We start from the raw sequence: 20,659 nt of genomic DNA on the forward strand, positions 1-20,659 counted from the left end.
AATCAAAACCAATGTAAATACGCCTTGCGGTCCTTTGGCCAGAACTAGGAAAGCGGAATTGACCTCCAGACCACGTAAACGAAGGAAGACCACACAAAAACAACATAGATTTATTCCGTTTTAGGTGAAAAGGGTATGGAGTGGTTTTCCCTTAATTCAAAAAAGTGGTGTCAAACCATGTAAATGACCTAAGAAGTTGCGACAAGGTTAAATAGTGTATACAATATTTTCCTCAAGTTTAGTGTTGAGGGAAATCCAATGATACAAGACGGTAATCGGAGTTGTCATTATTTAAATTAATACAATCTGGCTCAGTACTTGTTGGAGTTACAGATTACAGAAAGGTTAAAACTTCGCATTTGAGAAAAGCTAGTGGGTGTCTTGTTTTATATAAGAACTGCCGTCATCAATCGGTAAGACCCGAATTACTGCTACAGTCACCATGAGACGCGGTTTTTTACCGGGCTAGGTTTTACTTGATGTTTGCCGGTTCAGAGAAAGTAGACTTATTCGATTGGGGTGGAAAAGCGAAAAATTTTAATCCATAATGTCTTTGTATTTAAAATGTATTGAAGAGTTACTTAATTGGTATTTTATTATGTCGTAGCCTATCCCGGTCACATAGGTGCACAGCATGTGATAGACTGAGCCCAGGGATGGTTTTTGGGTAGAGGAACCTCGTTAGTATCTTAGTTATGAGCTGTCTGGTATAGCTGATAAAACTCCCTTGATCCTAGTACGGTATCAATTTAGCTTTGGTACGTTCAGATAATTGCGAAAATACATTTTGTGGTGGTATGACGGACACATGAAGTTATTGGGATTAATCGTTATTTCAGACGTTCAACGTTGGGGAGGTCATCCAACCATTTGAACTGCAGTTTCCGGTCAAGTCGCTAGAAGCCTACCATAAATTCTTGACCGAACCTCAGAAGTGGACATCAAGAGCCAGGGACGGTGCTAATGTAGTTCCACCTCCGTTAGATGCAGTTGTCCAGGGAAAAATAAAGGCTTCAGCGGATTCCATCATGTTTAGAGATCCTAATACGTTTAAGGCGGGGGGATTACACGAACATGCATTTGAATGGAATGAGATCATCCAGAATAATGAATGTTGGTCGGAGGTGGGAGACTGGATTAACAATGGCGTAGATATGGTAAAGTTCATCCGACCTTTTAAGGGACGTTTCAGTGGAAAGATATATGACACAGCGTTCCCGCCTCCGGCCATCTTCCCGAATAGCAGGAGTTGCGCTCCGTTTGCTAAGTTCATATCGGAAACCATTTATAGCAGGATAGCAACGGGGGCTGTAGCAATATGGGGTAGAGTGGGTTCAGTACGTCCTCCTTACATTGTTTCATCGATTACAGTGGAACCAAATAAGCCAAGGATGTGTTTAGACTTAAGATACCTAAACCTATGGATGAGGGACTGCCCATACCCTGGATACAGTTCTGGATGTAACTACATATGTAGATAAGGGTCATTTCCAGACAGTTATGGACAATAAAAGTGGGTATGACTAGCCTCTACTCCCTCCGTAGCTAACTCCCTTGGCACACTGTTCACTCTATTACGGCCAATTTCTACTATTTTTCCAGCCGTCCAGCGGAGCCTGGTAGAGGCTATGGTATGACCACATCCTCATAACGGAGTCTAGCAAGCCTCTTGTGGCTTTTAGATGGGGGGAATGGCATTTTGTGTCATCAGTAATCGTGTTTGGCTGGAAATGCTCTCCATTTGTTTACCAGCAAGTCGGGCTAGTAGCAATGCACAGAATCAGAGAACTAGGAGTACCCTCAGCTCTTTACATTGACGATAGACATGCGGGACAGCTACAACTTAAGAACTCCACATCGGTTACCACCTGGTCATTCTATGAGTTGGCTCAGGCGGCATGTTTTGTCTTGTGTTATGTACTCATCCGCTTAGAATACACATTAGGATTGGAAAAATCTCAGTTGAACCCCAGTGTGAACCCAGTTTTCCTGGGTATGATAATCAATTCGTTGACCCTTTCATTCGGTTTACCTGATAAGAAGAAGAGAAACTTCGCAGAACTCAGAGATCATTTGCGGGGGATAGGGTTGCAGACCTTATGAAATCCAGAACGGACGACATTGGGAAATTACCATCAGGGGGTCTGTTGTTTAACCACACCTGGGGGAAAACCCTAAGAGACGGCAGAACTAACATTTTCTCCTTAGAGCCCACAGGAGATCCAGCATCATGTCCGGTAGGAGGGGTGGAAACGTATGTTAAAACTGCGAAGTGGTTGTCCGTAAACTTGAAGGGGGGACTGTTATTTAGATTCACATCTAAGGAGGGACACATTTTGATAGAAGCTCCATCTACGTCAGCGTTGGACAACGCGTTCAGGAGATATCTAGAGAGGATTGGTTTATATGAAGGGGACACGTTACATGGCTGCAGAGCGGGATGTGCCATCTCTATGCACATGGCGGGTGCATCAGACGCTAATATTATGAGCCACGTAGGTTGGTTTACCAGGAGAACGGCTTCATACTACATGAAGCTAGCACAGGTCATGGAAACTGGGAAGCCTTCTCAGAGGTTAGCATCGGTAGAAGTTCAGCAGGGGGTGGAGAAGTATAATGAGTATAGCCAGTTGCAGGGCGTAAAGAAAGCATTTTGAAAGGAAGATGTTAACAATAGACATTAAGTGGGGGACACAACTATATAAGAATGGTACCAGAAAGGTTGAGCGTGAGGCTAGTATCGATGGTGAAAATATAGGTTACACATAAAGAGGAGTTTAGAAGATAATACGGAGAAGAAATGATAGCAAATGACATGTATAAGAAAGAATAAAGCTGATGTATCGACATACTCGTTGTGGGATCAATTGTTGACATTGGACTGAACTGTAGAAATCATATTCAATACGTAGTGAATTGCTAATAATATGTTAAGGAACAACCCAGAAGGAAACAATGACGCCAACACAAATGTAATAAAGTGGTATGAGAATGGGGTAACAATAAGAAGGGAAGAATTATAATAAGAGTGGGGATTAGATTGGGAGGTAAGAGATTGAGGGCGGACAGAGAAGCAGTAAAAGAAGGAATAGGGGCACGACTTCAGGTACTACCCCATAGCTCAATTTGGGGATGGGCCGATCATTGCGCGGAAAGAATAGGTAACTAACTTTCCTGCGCAGTGATTGGCTCATCCCCTAATGAGATTAAAATAATTACTATATAAGGAGGGGCAGCCAACGTACAGGTCAGTGCAGTGAACGGACCCATCCTTGACACCTGATCGGGCGGCCGGAACATTCACAGGAAGAGGTCATATGGGGGGGGGGGGGAGACAAGATCAAAAGCACCCCACCCCCCACCCCCCACCCCATTGCAGCAGACGGAGAACGCAGAGGTGTTTGTGGATGGCCGCACGACTTCAGGTACTACCCCATAGCTCCGTTTGGGGATGGGCCGATCATTGCGCGGAAAGAATAGGTAACTATTGAACATAAATTCGCCTAAAGAATGAGTCTTCAGCCATACGCAAACTAATAGATCTGCAAGCGTCCCTCTCAATAGTTCCAGTTTCTTAGGTGTTCACAAGGCGGATCATGTATGGTAGAGCACTGTTCATATAACGGTGATTCGGCAATGTTGAGGGTCAAGTTTATGTGATGACCGGGTTTGCCGTCCACGGATGTTCCCTTAAGTTTATGAAAGTTGGTGCTTGAATTGGCCTGATCGAACAAGCTTCTTAGCAAACGTCTCTAACGTTCATAGTTCTACGTCGAGAGCGGAGGGTTGGCAGCCGCAAATGAGAGCAAGCGGCGGTGTATGATGTGTATTCTGCACTCAGGGTGAGGCGTAGGGCTCTTCTTTGGACTTTCTCAATTTTGTCACTTAACACGGTGGTCTGTCACTAGGGTATTCTTTCCCGTTGCTACGTGCGTTCGACAAGGTATCGGGTTACACGGGGCAACATTTTGGCTAACGGCAAAACATTCATAAATAAACAAAATAGTAGGGACGGGAAAATTTTGTAAAAATAAAACGAAATTAGCGATTTTGCAAACTTTGAATGTCGTAAATTTGCGCTGAATGGCTTATTTTTCTATATTTTGCTCCCAAACACGATAATTTTCAGGTTTTAGGGAGACCATTTTTCCAGGCACACATCGCAAAGGCCTGGCTGTAAATGTCAATGAATATCTCTTATCTTCATATTTTTCGTCGACCAGGAACAAAACAAAACTTTGTGTTTTTGGGATTTTTTATTTTCTTTTTCTAAGTATTGTGAATATCGACAAATCTGTGAAAAAATGGCATTTTTTGACATTTTTCGCACTCAATCACCAATAATTCAAAATCAAGGACATTTTTCAAAAATCCCAAAAACACAAACCTCGGGAAAGCCGTTACGGTCATTTTCAATCGTTAATGAGGTAAGATAGATGTTTCTTGGAGCCGTACCTTTACGATGTTTGAACGCATGTCATGCCGCACGGATAGGGGGAGGGGGTAATTAACACCGTCGTAAACAATCCATCTAATATTCAATGTCACAAAAAACGACGCTAGTTGCTTCGTTAAATGTTAGATGTCCACAACAAAGTGCCAGCATGGATATACTCTCCAGAAAACAGGTAATATTTGCGACAAACGTAGTTTTTTTCCTGACGCGGGGAAAGAGGCCCGGTCGCGCAGATTTACAGTAAGAACTTCCGATAACCGCAGGTGACCCCGAATCGAACGCGCGTTCGGATTCGATTACGTCATTTCGAACATCGTGGAACAGCGTTCGAATTCGGCTGGACATGGGATTTTCTGAGCATGAATTTGACCACCGTGTAACGTCCTCGGCAGTCCGGGGTGCCAAATCGGAGAGGCATGCATGGTTAAAAGACTTGAGGTAAGGTTCTTTGTTTCTAATAGTTTTAAGTCGTCAACAAATCTCCAATGTTTGGAGGCAGGGCTAGGAAAATCAATGGTCCAGGTAAAGTCCCCAGTTACGATCAAGCTGTCGGAAAGTGTTCCATGGTAGCGAACAGCCTGGCTTCTGTTACTGAGAAAGTCTACAATCCATCTAGTCACTGACGGGAGTAGTCCAAGTTCAAGCCGACGTTGGATTGCAACGTTATGACTGAAGCGATCAAAAGCCTTACTGAAATCCGTTGAAACAAGGGAGCACAGTATCCCAGGTTTATCCGTAGCTTTGAATAACTCGTTAGTCATATCCAAGAGACAGTGTGTAGTCGAATTGCCCTTAAGGCAGCCAAACTGTCGATCTCAGGAGTAATGTCGGACAACACCCATTGCGAGACGAAACGTTCGGCCACTTTACCTAACAAAGATGTTAGGGAGATCGGACTAAGTTCTGTTATAGCAGGAAGCTTTGTCTTTGGGATCGGGACAATTAGACCTCTTTCCAGTTACGGCGGCCATTTTGAATTCCCAGAGGTCAGCTTGTGGTCATGCACCAAAACGAGGCAGTCCCTGACCCAGATCCTACTATAACCCTGGGTAATGCCAGTTATACCATCTTCGGTGGTACATTTTGCCCCTCTAAGATGAAATAATCTAATATATGTGCCTTTCATATGTAGAAAATATTGTTCTGGATATTTTGACTTATTTTTGGCTAAATCTTTATTCGTTTTTCACAGTTTTTGATGGATAACTTAATTAAGGACAGTGTCTTCATTTGTATATCCTCCTTAATATCTCTACTAGTAGGATTAATACAAGACGTGGAAAGACTAGCTGCAGACTGGCATATTCTTGTGGGTTAGAAATTAGAAGACAATTGGCAGTTGTTCCGACAATTTCTCGATGCCAAGATCCGTTCTGCAAACACTGAGCTCCATGGGGTGATTGAGGTCCAATGCAGAACTCAGTGCAGTGGGAAAGGTGGGGTACACATCGGATGCGCTCTTTGTATATTTGTATGTCAGTTTGCTCCAATGACAGTTTTGGTAGCATACACTTCCACAAGTTGAGTCCAGATAATTGTGGGCTGAAATTTAGCAGATCTATCCTGTGATTTTGACGATTTCTCAATACTAAGATCGGCATGGCAAAGAAACGCTATACCCGTAAATGTTATCGCCAGTGGGACAGGGATCGACCCCAGTCTCTACCAAACTAACTACGCTGGCAACTAGAGATGGGGACGCATCTGTGATTTACCCCGCCTTCCCCACTGAGTTCTGCATTGGACCGGACCGGTCGACCCAATTGAGCTACAAATGTAATAGTTTGCAGAACGGATCTTGGTATCGAGAAATTGTCGGAACAACTGCCAATTGTCTTCTAATTTTTTACCCACAAGAATGCCAGTCTGCAGCTAGTCTTTCCACATCTTGTATCAATCCTACTAGTAAAGATATTAAGGAGGATACACGGTAGATACTGTCCTTAAGTTACCCGTCAAAAACTGTGGAAAACGAATAAAAATTTAGCCAAAAATAAGTCAAAATGTCCACAACAATATTTTCTACAAAGGAAAGGCACATATATTTAGATTATTTCATCTTAGAGGGGCAAAATGTACCACAGAAGATGGTATAACTGGCATTACCCAGGGTTATACTAGTAGGATCTGAGTCAGGTACTGCCTCGTTTTGGTGCATGACCCCGAGCTGACCCCTGGGAATTCAAAATGGCCGCCGTAACTGGAAAGAGGTATAATTCGTCCGGGACTGAACCTTGCTGGAGGGAGGTGTTAAGAATGTCTCAGTTCAGACGGAAATTCTTTGATGATTTTCCCTGGAATTCCGTCTTTGCGTGTTTTGACATTGAGGAGTTCTTTGTACACATCCTAGGGTTGAACATATGGAGCTGGGAACGAGGGCAGGAAGACAGGTGGTGACTAGAAGGGCAATCTCGGCCAAAATGCCCATCTCCTCTACAGACACCGCACTGGTTAGGTCCCAGGGGTGGGGGAAGGAACTGTGGTCGTGGCTGGTGGGCCATAACCTTGGGGGGGGGGGGGTTGACATAGCTTGCAAGGCAAAATCTCATCCACCGGATGCCAGAGCTGGTGGTTGAGCGGGTTGCTGGAAGCAAGGTTGGCACCTGGGCCGTTGGAAAAAATCATCATATCTCATTAAACAAAAACGAACTTTCACCGTCCTAACGCCGGACGAAAAGAAATCACTGATACTCTATCGACAATGTGTTACAATGCCTACTGAGTTTTGTTTCTTCAACCTCTTTCAAGAGAAGGGGAAAATCTTCACTTCAAAAATCATGCGCATAATTGGGAATTTTAGCCTAGGATAACAGACAAAAACGACTTATGTTGTCAGAAAAAGAAAAACCTTCCATAAGATTGAGCCAATTCCAAAATGTGTGGGTGGTACGATATATAAGTACTTTATGAGTTATAGGGTAGGGGTCTCAAAAGTGGCAATCCTCTGGTATGTCACGGTTTTTGCGGGTTAAAGTCTGGATGCGTGGGGAATAAAGCTTGACTTGTAGATTTGGGTCCTGCAGCGAGGCAAGTGGAGGTGCCCAGAGTTACGCAGCTGTACATGTGTTCGTTCCCCTCGTGTGACACGTGTCAGCGGTTGTAGGTGGGGTGGGACTAGACCTTTCACCAGCTTGTACATAAGAATCAAGGAGTGAAAGTGTCGCCTGGTAGATAGACTGTCCCATTCGAGCTCCTGCAAGACAATGCTGGAGGGTGTACGTCTCGAGACTCCAGTGATAAGGCTTGGTACTGAACTCTCTCCAGTATCTTGCTTGCAGAACAAGGTAGGTCCCCAAACAGTACCGAGGCATATTCGAGTTTGGGTCTAACCATTGTGTTATACGCCACCTCAAGAACCTCCCGGGATAGCTTGTCGCGGAGTTTCCACAGAAATCCCAGGGTTCTGCTGGCCTTATTGGATGTGGTCTGGACGTGTTCGGTCCAGCGTAAGGTCTGGTGGATGGTGGCACCTAGGTGGGTATAGAAGGGCACTTCTTCAACTATCTTTCTGAGCTACCCTTTACCAAGCCCATTTTGTCGGATAAATCGCAGACCTCCAACTGCCACTGTGGCTTTCTTCTCACTACTGAGAAACAGTCTTGGAGCACCTGCACTCCAAACTCAGAGCAGTTCCGTAGCGTCTGTGCCCCATCTTCAATGGTTCTTCCCAAAGCAGCCAGAGTAGTTTAAAGGTCTTTATTGCACCTTATAAAAAACGCTACTATCACATAGAAAGCTGTTAAAAGATAAAATTGCCAACATCAAAATGTAGCGCCCGTAGTCTCAACTGAAGTGTCCGTACCCCCACCTTTTGCGTCCATACCCCCATCTGTAGCGCCCGTACCTCCACCTGTAGGGTCCGTAACCCACTTGTAGTTTTCGGCTTACGCCTGTAGCGACCGTACCCCCACCTGTAGCGTCCGTACTTCAGCCTTTAGCGTCCGTGGACCAACCTTTAGCGTCCGTACCCAACCTGTAGCGTCCGTACCCTCACCTGTAGCGTCCGTAGCCAACCTGTAGCGTCCGCCGTACCCTCACCTGTAGCGTCCGTACTTCAACCTGTAGCGTCCGTAGCCAGACCTGTAGCTTCTGTTCCCCGCCCGTAGCGTACGTATTCCCGCCTGTAGTACCCACCTTTGGACCCACCCTTAAGCCGGCGTCACAATTCATGCGAGCATCGGCCGATTTTGTAGATCGCCGGAAGCTCGCCGAATTTCAAAATCGCCCGAGCGTCGACCGTATTTTTCACTGAAAACCTGCCCCGTCACAAATTGAACAGAGCTCGGGTGACGTCCGTCGAACGCTAATAATCATAAATCCCACAAAAGACGGTACCATGTCTTGGACACGGACGAAGTCAGAATCAAATGGCCTGGTAACAATCTCAAATTTGGACCAACTTTACTTTCTGAGTTGTGGCAAATCTGTAGGGCACAAGTGAAGTAGGTGGGCACACTGAAAATAACCACATAAAGAGGAATTTTGTTATAGACCAATCAAAATACAAGTGCAGGAGCCACAAAGTCAACAGATCAGTCGTTTAACCCCGATCCAAAAATTTTCACCAAATAGAAATCGACCGAAGCTCGGGCGAACGCCGTCCGAGCTTCGACCGACCGTTGACAAGCCTATCGACGCCCTGCCGACGCCCGGGCGTGCCTCGGCAGACAAACATAGATCTATAATGACTCCGTGGACTTTCAAATAGTCATTTTGTGGAGGAAAAACTCAGGAAGTGAAGTTAAACCTCAAAAGTCAAGCCCCAGTTCATTAATATACAAATTGAAACATCCAAACCACCAAAATAGAAACAAGAAGCATTGTCTTCGGTGTCAACATTTTATTTATAATTTTTTTTTAAATGAAAATTTAACTTTGCATTGAATTGTCTTCCATTAGAAAAGTTTGGCAGCATTCTTCGACGAGTTGAAATTAGTATTAGTTAATATTACAGTATCATTTATCATCTTATGTTATAAACCAAACTGTCGTTTCCTTTTATCTATAAACAACAAGCTTAAGGAGTTCGGCCGAGGCCCGTCCAAGCTCCCATCAACACCTGCACAACGCTCGCCCGAAGCACGCCTTACTTTTCATGAGTCGGCCGGAACACTGACGACGGTCGTCCGATTATTGTTCAAGGCCCGTGCGAGGCTCGCACGAGGCCGAAGAGTTCGGGCGACCTCCGACCGACCAAAAATCGGGTCTAAAGTCCCCGAATATTGGCCGAGCGCTGGGCGTTGCTCGGGCGAGCTACGGGCAAACTGTTGACGAGCTGTGCGAGTTCAAAAATCGTCGCCGAGGCCTCGCTGAATTTAAGCGCAGCTTCCAGTGACACGCGAACGTCGGCCGAGCTCCGAAAATTCGCCCGAAGCCCGTAGAATCGACAGGACGTCGGTCGTACTTCGCCCGAAAATCGCCATTTGGAGCTCGCCGACAAGTCGGCCGAGCTAATTTCTTGATTTGTGACGGGGGCTTTAAGCCGGCGTCAAGTTCATGCGAGCGTCGGCCGACTTTGTACATCGTCCGAAGCTCGCCGAATTTCAAAATCGCCCGAGCGTCGACCGTATTTTCCAATGAAAATCTCGGGTGACGTCCGTCGAACACTAAAAACTAAAAATCCCCCATGAGATGGTACCATCTCTTGGACATGGACGAAGTCAGTATCAACTAACCTAGTGAAAGGCCAATATTTGGATCAACTTTTATTTCTAAAAATCGCCCGAAGCCCGCGTAATCGACAGGACGTCGGCCGTACTTCGGCCGAAAATGCTCATTTGAAGCTCGCCAACACGTCGACCGATCTGAATTTCTTATTTGTGACGGGGGCTTTAGCGTCTATACCCCTAACTCTAGCATCCGTACTCCCACCTGTAGCGTCCGTAACCCACCTGTAGCATCCGTAGCCCACATGTTACGTCCATACCCCCTTCTTTAGCATCCGTACTCCGACCTGTCAACATTTTTCATTTATTCTTTATTTCAGGTATACAAAACAACATAGAACCATTATACATTTAAAAGAGTTACAAGCTTAACAGTTACACCAAAGGACAAACAAAATACATATGGATAAACTTAATGAACATGCAGTAAGCCATAGGTGTTGCGGAAAAACGAGTTGCTGTAGTAGGCGTCCGATTTCAACAAGCGTTTGATGATACAGTTATTTGAGGAGAGTAATCTGTTTAAGAAAGAACAACATGTATATGTATTTGTTCAAGGATGGGCGGGCGAGTTTGTGGGGATATATCAGAGCCCCGCCTCCCGAGGAGGTTGTTGGCGTCCCGAGGGCGTAGCCTAAAATACCCCGAATCTTGCCTCTGCTTGGAGTACATTGTCTGTGACACCTATGGGGCGCAAGGTAAAAAGTAAATCGTGTGCGTTGGACTGCCCAGGCACCAAAACTGGAGGTAAAAAGGTTCTCTAAACATTTATGATTGATACAGGTAAACTACATACAAAAATATTCCACTGGTTGACTATTGCACTCTTTTATATACGTTACCGTACGCGTACCATTAACTTGAGAACAATCCCGTGGGTTTTTCCCAGTCAACATTCCAAGCACAGTATATGACACATGAGGCACAGATTGCACATTTTTCCAGCCTACTTTTCAGATGACGTACTTTTCTGTCCCTGTGGCTAACAACACCCAGTGATTTTAGCTTCAAGGTGTTCACGCCACTTACCCAACCCCTACTACAGATTTCAATTGTGACAATGTACAGAGAGACATTTATGTCAAGCATTAAAAAAACAAAACAATATTGGTTGACGCGATCAAAGGCATTAGAGGCGTCCATAAAACAAACACAAACAGGCCACCCTAATCCCCTGTAGTACTCGATGATTTTGCTTAAAGATAAAAACACACATATTAATCGCAAGTTTAGGTTTAGGTTTAAAGGTAAGCTAAACTTAAAATTATATCATACTTATAAATATACCCAAAGGTCAAGTTCTCACTTGTTTTACATAAGTCTGCCATAGTTCAGGGCTCTCCCATTATGATTGAATTAATCAATTGTAAGGTCACGTATTAGAATAACTACCAAAACGATTGTAGGAGCGCCAGCAAACCGAATTTCTAAACTTCTGGCCTAGATTCTCGTTCCACCCATCCAAAAATGGCAAAGAAAGACACTACACCGGGAGTGTACTCCTGTCTTTCGATATCTGCTTGGAACTCATCAAGTTATGGTGCCTTTCTATATCTGCTTGACAGACGCATTTCTAATTTCTAAGTGCGTTGTGAACAAATATTATGGCAGAACTTAGAGTGCTACGTAGGTATTTTCCTTACAATGAAGTAAGCTCAACCCAGACACCTTCGCTATGTATTGTAATACTTTTTAATTGCCACACTTTTTTCTTTGGCCACAATTTCATAACGTATTTTTCCTTGAATTTCGTCACTAACTTGTATTTGCTTCACACAAAAATACACGCTAGAGTGAACGTTTCAGTGTATTATGTTTTTTTCGTGTTATAATGTTATTATAATCATTACTTCATCATAAATCATCTCCTGAAAATTTTCCGCCATACGATTATCACTTTAGGGGTTGCAGGGGCGGGCCTCAAAAGGGACAAGCCTCTTTGACATACACGGCTTGATATTACGGTTTTGTGTGATTTTAAAGAACGGTATCTCGAAAACCTCTAAGTAAGCCTCCAGAACTACTTACGTCATCATCCAGCCGCCACCAAATACCCTCCCCGGACAGAGCGTACACATGTGCCGCCATAAAATAGTGCGGCTAAACAGGGAACGTCTTATTAATGTGTGGCTAGTCTCGACTGTGTTATTGGCTTTAATTGCTTTCGTACTAGCAGGTGTAATTTTCTAATAGTGTAAGCTGTCAGAAAGTCTTTCATATGGATCTAAGAAGCTTTCCAGATGTGTGCGCGCACGGATACAATACAAGTGCGTCGGTCCTGTGTGGCGTGGAATTTACTCAGAACAGGGCGGCCATTGTGAGGTGAGGATGTGTGCTTGTTGTAACAAGAAGGGTTGTAGTGTTTTGCCTTATTTTCTGCCACAAAAACCTTCCCAGTTACCTCGTAGTATAGCTGTTTTAGTAATGAGTAAGTACATTGAGGTTCGAGGTTGTAACTGGTGTTGTTAAATATTTTATTTCGTGAGGGCCGGGTCATGGCGGTCGTATGTGGGAGGTATTTTCTGGCGTTGAAGTTGAACATGTCTGGCCGGGGGAGAACTGAATTTTTACCGAAATTCTCGCCAATGCCAGGAGAATGTAATCATTGTATTTGTGTGTGTGGAACCTGGAGTCTGTAGACGATATTTCTGTGCTTTTTGTGCGTGTAAATGTCAGTTTCTGTTACCGAGTTCTTTAGTCTGAGAACAAAGGACCGGGGTGGCGTGGCCTGGCCATACGGGTTCTTTGTGTGGACTGAATTCATCATCATAATTTGGTCGGCTGCAGCGCACTGAATTATGATACTGTACTGGAAAGCACGTTAGTGGACGTAGGGGCAAAAGCACATTATATGGAAGGGCACAAGTACCAAAGAAAGTACCTGGGGTCCTGGGTGTTTTACCTTCGTATTCTTGAATTGAAAATGTAACCGACTTACAGCCTTGTATGTGCCATCCTTTATTATGTAGTCAGTTGTTAGATTTGAGCTGCATGCACAAAATATAAACAATGATAACCTAATGGAATCTATAGGAGTGTGAAAAATTGGGTAGCTTTTTGTTTTTCAACCCAAAATATCATGCAAATTAAAATGTGATTACTCAGATTAGTTTATTCGTTCCCTCTTGTGTCGCACTCGCAGTTACACAAAGATACATGTGTGTTCAATTATTGAATAAAATATGTTGTATTAAAGCCTATTTCTTTCCCACAGGTCTACGCAGCTAGAAAGGATTGTGACAACACAGATATGATGTCTGAAGTGTTCATTTTAACTGGCAAATCATCTCAATGTCTACAAAAGATTGCTGAAACAACACACCCAGCCCGTTGAACAACAGAAGCTGCTCCAATGAAACTTCCAAACACATCAAAATTTACACATAGGTGACAGAGCATGCATTGGCTACGTCGAGACATCCAGCTTACTCAGTGTGTGTTAGTCAGGTAGATCAGTATTACAGCTGTCAAGCCTCTTGGAAACCCAGACTTCGGGGACTGTGCCTCTGGCTCAGTGGGGGCTTGTTCGGCTTAGTTAGATGAGTTAGCTGGATGCCAAAGTCTCAAATAAGGTACCATCCCTTTTGCTCTTGTTCCTGGTGTCAACCTCTGTAGATGACCCACATGAAAAGAAACATTGCGATAGGCTGTTCCTGTTTTATGCACAGTTCACTTGTAGTCTTCGGGGGCCAACTGTTTCTTGCAAATGGTTGATCCTGCTCTGTTGACTTGAACATACCATTGGCAGTCTTTTGTTGCTTACCCCACCCAACCTATCTGCCAGTCATCATCTACAGTAAACCTATCTTCTGTCTGTAAAGAAAAATACATTCCGGTTCAGTATTCTCATCTAGACAGCTCTACACAACGTCCAGCTGTGCCCACAGTAACACGACAGAAAAACGGATATTATACTGCATGTACAAAGTATGTATCTGTTGAAGTTGCTATATCTCTGCAACTTAGTTCTGCATCAGAGTGCGCCCACTTGTAACGGACTGCCAATCTGCATTTTATTTCTTGGTGTACCATCAGTCTAGCCAACCAAACGTCTGAGTTAACACATTCCTTAACCAACATGAACATGGCTCCGCTTGGTGCTTTCAAACTCCCGAGAATTACAACTGCCTGTCACTACATACTATCTCGGCTTCTTAGAAATATCATTGATATTATTTCTTGTCACTTATCACACGACAAACAAGAAATCCTCTGAGGTGACATGAATTTTATTCATTAGGGTTGGCGCTATGTTCTGCGCAATGGCCAAGGTGGTTGAAAAGTAATTATGTGCACAAGCATCATAACCATAAAATGTATGCGCTTTATTCATGAGCCGACAATGTTGAACAGAGACTTGCGCCCTGCCTTTGTGTGACCGCATGGAAAAAAATAACTGCCTACCATTGATGATCTATTCCTCCAAATGTTACACGATTTCCCTGAAACCGTCCCCTAATCGGTTTGTGTAAGGTGTAGGTCTCTTGACGACGCAGCCTGTCCTTCACTTTCTGTCTCTTGATTCTGTGATTCAAGGATGTCGAACACCTATAGCCATTTCAAGGGGGTGACGGGGATCTGGGCCGGCGGCGCCTACCGATCGTGACACATCCCTGGGGCTCCCCGTCTCAGAGAGGACTTGCAACTGGGGGGATGGCGATCTCGGAGGCACAGCCCTGGGTTCTACGGGTGCAGCTGGAATTAGGAAGGAAGCGACGATGTACTAACTCTGGATATTGTTGTACTTGTGCAATTGGAATTAGAAAGAAAACGACTGTGTATTACCTGTAAGACATTACAGATATAACAAGCAATTAGAATTGAGGAAATAATGATATTCAACTTACGGAAATAAAAGTTCAATGCTATAGTGGCCTGCCATCTCAACCACTCTACAGGGTGTGTAGAGGCAATGGAATGTAGGAATGTGTACAAAATATCTGGCATTGACTCTGTAAAACACATAATATCAATCTGAGTTAAGGAAGCACGTTTTCTTAACAGCTAACAGTGGAGGAGGGAAATGTGTAGTGATAGGATACCGGCGGGTTGTTTCTAGTCACGAAGATGAATTACAAAGAATCGGCAAGCATGTTACGTACTTTACAACAAGGAAATGGAATTTCTCTCTTTTTATGTGTGTGTGTGTGTGTGTACTTACCATATTGCCACGTCAGTAAGCGGATGAGGTTATCCCAAGCCCATTGTTTGAACTGGCCTGATACTTGTGGATTTTCCAGGGTGGTAATCCAGTGAGCCCGTTTAGCCTGCCTCGTCAGACGTTGCCCCAACGCTTGCGAAGCTAACAGATAGGGTGGAATAGCCAGACATTCTTGATAAGTATAGCGGTCCTATCCCCCGCCCCCCGCACTAGGATGAATGGGCGCCACGTGTCGTGGAATTTTTAGCCGTGAGCAAAGGTCGTAAAATTAAGAAAACAAACAACATCAGACAGGATTGGGCTGCAGAACACTCTGCTTGTGTCTTTTTGTCCTTTCTGTTGTTTTCTTCCTGTGTATCTGTCAATTGAGGACAGATGATCATGTTGGCACTGTTTGAATTTTATTCGGTTGTTAATCAAAACATCTAAAACATCGTCTTTTCTATACAATGCACCAGACTTAGGGAATACTGGACACAGACACCTTTTAGATCTTTTAAACTGTAACACTTATGCTCATCTTTCAGCTCCATCGGAGCCATTGTTTCTAATAGCATCTCTGCTATAGGGTTATCTTTAACCTTTTGACAGTTGATTTTTTCCTCAAAGTGTTTGATCATATCATTAATGAAAACAGCATTTGGGTAAACTTGTAATGCATCGTTCAGCAGAAACAAAGAGACCTCAATAGCTCCTGTGACTGAGGCTATATCAGCTTCCTTAAGGGTGTGCTGAAAGGAACTCCACTTATCTGCAATGCTTTGTGACTTGACAACATTGTAATGGTAAAAGGCTCTGTCATGTGATAGTTCGATGATTAGGTTTTTAGACTCTGTTTTGGTTGGAGGTACTACCAATGTTTGCTGCTGATGTTAGAGGATGTAAATTGTTATACCGGTAATTTTTGCTATGGCATGAAATAGGCAGTCAATGGTTGATGAGGAAAAATCTCAACTTCCTGTATCTCCTAGGTCTAACTCAAAATTACCAATTAATCTGTAGAATCTATGTTCTTTTTTCAACTCTTCCATAGCATCTTCAATTAATTGAATATAACCTCCGACGCAGTGGATATCATGTACAGCACTAATTGCTACAAAACAAGCATGGGCCATGCAAAAACCATCCTTCGGGATTTCTATGACACATCTGCCAGTTTCCTTCAACCAGGTGTTATCCATCTCTCCTTCAATGTACATGTACAGAAAACAAGTACTTTTACAGTAGGCTGCTGATCGATGCCTGAAATGAAGAGGAAAAACACATCATCAGTGGAATGTTGGTGTACTAGTGATGTATCACTACAAAGCGCTTGAAAGTCCACATGATGAGCCATCAAGGAACTGACTTGTCACGTGGTTTCCCAAGGACAACAACTGATGTTTCCTTTTCTCTGTTGAGAAGGAGAACACCTGCAGGCAAGTAAATTGCATATAAAAACAAGTACATGATTGGTTGTGTTAATCAATACTTACAACTACATTGAAAATTAACTGTGCAATAAGACCAGTAGTTGAAAATTAACTGTGCAATAAGACCAATAGTCTTAAAGGCTAAATACTCATTTGGACCTGCCATGTCGCTCTTGCATCCCACAAGCAAATTCAAAAAGGCAATCCATGACGTTCTCAAGAGATTGGAAGAGAAAGATAAAGTTCTGGATCATGTCACCTATCTAAGGCTTAATCCCACTACAGAACAACACCCAGCATTTTACGGCCTTCCCAAAATCCACAAACCAGGCGTCCCTCTACGACCCATAGTGTGCAGTATAGGATCGGTTACTTACAACCTAGCAGGTCATCTGGCTAAGATCTTGGGACCATTAGTGGGGAAGTCTCAGCATCATGGACAGAATAGTGCAGAGTTTGTCCACAAAATCAAAGACATCATTGTAGCAGAAGATGAAATCATCACTTCATATAATGTGTACTCGCTTTCCACTTGTATACCCCCTAAGGAGGCAGTCTCAGTAGTCAGGGAAGCCTTGGAGGCCGACGACACACTTGCAGATAGAACCAACCTTTCCGTTAAACACATATCTCGTGTTGAGTAAATGTGCAGCTCTTTACTTATTTACAAGTTAACTCCTTCATTTCTGCTCTCGTGGTTCTCTGAGTTCCTTTCTATCTTCCAGAGGATGGTGACTGTCCTTAGACAGTTGCCGTAGGGCATAGCATACATTGACACATCACAGACGAGCTGAATGTTTGCCATATATTTCCGTCTCTCATACCTGTCAACTGTCACAAAGTCGACAGGAGTGTATAGCTCAACTTAATCCAGATGTCTTTGCAACTCTTGGTATTGTGTTGGGCGGTTGAACGGTTGATGACCTGCTATTCTCAACGCGGACTGTAGATTGTTGGAGGTATAACCTATACTTTGTCATTGCTTTACACAAATCTGACATGTCACGTGCTAATACAGAGTTCCTCTTTGTCAGTACCATGGGCAACATCAAAAGTGATGATATGCTTTGTTCATAATCATACAGGCCTTCCTGTGTTAGTGACGGTTGGATATGCTTTTAATGTTTCCATTTATTTAGAGTCTCGAAAGCCTTTGGTAATACAATGGATCGTTCTTTGGTGTGATGAGAATCTAGATACCAAAGAGTATCTCGGAGCACGGTTGCAACCTGTTTTCCACATGATTAAACATAATCATGAGTGAATCCTGCATTGACGTTTAGATGGTAGTCAAGCACCATGTTGTACAGTCTTTCTGTAGCAATAACTTTCTCTTTGACAATTCTAGGAGGTAGGAAAGAATCATTTTGCTGTGCTTTCATCATTAAGTCAAAGGCATTTTGATTGACATGTGACTCAGACTCTTCACAATGGGCTGCTTCCAAGTTCAGTATGATGTAGACTTTAGTTACCACTGAGATTCATCGATAGAGATGTTCAAAGAAATCCAGTAACGTCTACTTCCAAGAATCCTCTACATCAGAGTCTGAGGTGTCACACCCTGAATCTGGGGGTGTTTCGCCCATGATGGCTTTGGCTACCGTTGGAGCATCCTCCTTTTGTCCAGAACCTTCAGGTGGTTCGGCTTTAGCTCAGCCTCTTCTTCACCTTCTACAGTCTGAGGATCAACCATGGTAACGTCAGCCTCCTCCTTTCCATATAGCTGTCGCAGCTTGATGAGGGCTTTATGCATGCGTTCCCAGTGTTTTCTTTCCTCCGCTTCGCAGAGAACCAGGTCTCCACTGCATGTGTCAGTCAGCATGGTGCAGGCCTCTGGGCTGTTCACTGCCGGTGTCGGACTGCTTGCTAACTTCGTCTGGCTCCTTACCGGTGTCGGACTGCTTGCTCACTGCGTCTGGCTCCTTGCCGGTGTCGGACTGCTTGCTCACTGCGTCTGGCTCCTTACTGGTGCCGGACTGCTTGCTCACTGCGTCTGGCTCCTTGCCGGTGTCGGACTGCTTGCTCACTGCGTCTGGCTCCTTGCCGGTGTCGGACTGCTTGATCACAGCCCCCAGCGAATTGTGACAGTATTGCAGCGGAACTTCCTGTTTTAATAGATATCCCGTTTTCTGCTCTGCTCTTATCATAACCTCACTCTTTGAATGCAAATTTGGCATACATTTATTACAATTCCCTTTTATCCGTGTTTTTATACAAATAATTTCCCCGCCCCTTTCCAAAATAATTGTGCGTAGCAAAACGATGATAGCTCTTTTGGCAGAGAGTAAGTGGTATAGGTTTGGGCCACCTAGTGACTTAATTGTTCATTTTGCAGCAGTGAACAAACCCTTTTTTTCTGTATCATACATGTATTTTGACAGAAAAATGAAAGCTGGGCAGATACTGTTCTATCAAGAGGGAGTCTCCGATCTGTTGACTATTGTATTTGGAGAAAGTGTCAATAGAAGGTTCTGCTATGCTTTCAAGCCAAACCAAACTGAACCGAAGTTCATCTGACGACGATGGAATATATAAAAACCTGTGTGTTATTTTTTAAACTTACCGGGTCTCCAGAGAGCGTCTTCACGTCCTCCCTCCAGCTCGAGATGTCTCTAGTAAGCATCTGCCTGTCATTTGTAGGAGAGTAGTCAGGGTGCATTTCCCTCATCTTGGTAATTTCTTCCTGGAATGGGATCTTGTTCTTTTTGTCCCTGGTCTTTTTCTTTGGGCTCCTGGTCTTCTTCTTTGGGGCGCTCCTTGTCTTCTTTGCGCTCCTCCCATCTTCATCTTCATTCTCTGATCCATCAGTCCCCTCAGACATGACTGGGCTCTCCTCGTCTGACTCGAAAGCCATGCTGGACTTACATGTAGATGTTGATGGCCGCCTTCCATCTTGATTTTCCAGCAGCCATGTAGTCCTCTGTAGCTCCAAGAAATGTGGTCCCCGTGCTGACTCCCTCCTTAGAGGTATCAAAGGAAAGCTGGGAAAATGTAGCAGTTATAGCTTTTGCTGTTATAAGAAATATCTGGTATTAGAGTACTAGTAGAACTCAAAACACTCTGAGTCTGATCAGACCTGTACTGAAAAACAAAACATGACCATTTGTTTTACTTCAAAGATGTTTTAGAATCAGATATTATATACATGCCAGGATGCATCTGACAGGTTTACAGTTATAACATTCGACTACTTAATCAGATATGCACCCATACTACATTCAAGCTCAAACTGGTATTCCTTAAAGGCAAGACATGCATTGATATTTACATAATTCACTTACCTTCACCATCACATAGCCTGCATCTTTGTAAGCGTGCACTTTTCTGACCTCTGTAAAGTCACCCTCTTGTAGAGGGGGGAAGTGCACCCCAACTCTCTTAAAACCTGATCTTGATGTCAGAGTCAGGAATCGCCATGTATCCTCGCTCATTACGTTTGAAAACACAACGAAAGATCCAAAAGTGAGAGTAAATGCCACGAAAGCAAGATGCTACAATGACTGAAGAATGTTGTGGAAAGAATAGAGACCTCACCTTCCCAGGCTTGGCTTATAACTGATACAGCTGCTGGAACTGTCTGTCACGGTTAATGAGATACACCTGTTTCCTGTCCTCCCAGTTCAACATTGTACCACTGTACCTCGAAGGGCATCACATGGTCCTCCAACCTACATGTGGTCCTCAGCATTAGTTCCAGTATATGTGTTGATAACACACACAAAAAAAAATTACTTGTGACATTTCCCTTTCTTCCCAGTTGACTAATATGCAGAATTAAACAAGAAAGAAGTATGAACCTGCACGAAGTTGGTGATTTTTATTTAGATAATGTCTTAAAACATATCAGCTGATATTGATGGAGTTTTAAGTCTACACCACTGAGATGTAGCTCTGTACCACTGGGATGCACATGGAGTTTCTGGATTACAAGAATTCCCATAACCATGACATGTTCATTACCATG

At 43.8% G+C, this 20,659-nt stretch overlaps 2 long non-coding RNA genes across 3 annotated transcripts in view; one reads left to right on the plus strand and one right to left on the minus strand.

Moving 5' to 3' along the window:
* The window catches only part of LOC136445955 (uncharacterized), a 492,269-nt gene that overhangs the window by 285,900 nt on the left and 185,710 nt on the right, over positions 1-20,659 (minus strand). The gene's annotated exons all lie outside the window — the stretch shown is intronic.
* Positions 12,185-14,205, plus strand: LOC136446244 (uncharacterized). Its single transcript, XR_010757536.1, has 2 exons — positions 12,185-12,444; positions 13,337-14,205. It is a non-coding gene; the product is annotated as an uncharacterized lncRNA (long non-coding RNA).

Source organism: Branchiostoma lanceolatum, chromosome 12, assembly GCF_035083965.1.
Source record: "Branchiostoma lanceolatum isolate klBraLanc5 chromosome 12, klBraLanc5.hap2, whole genome shotgun sequence".
Lineage (NCBI taxonomy): Eukaryota > Metazoa > Chordata > Leptocardii > Amphioxiformes > Branchiostomatidae > Branchiostoma > Branchiostoma lanceolatum.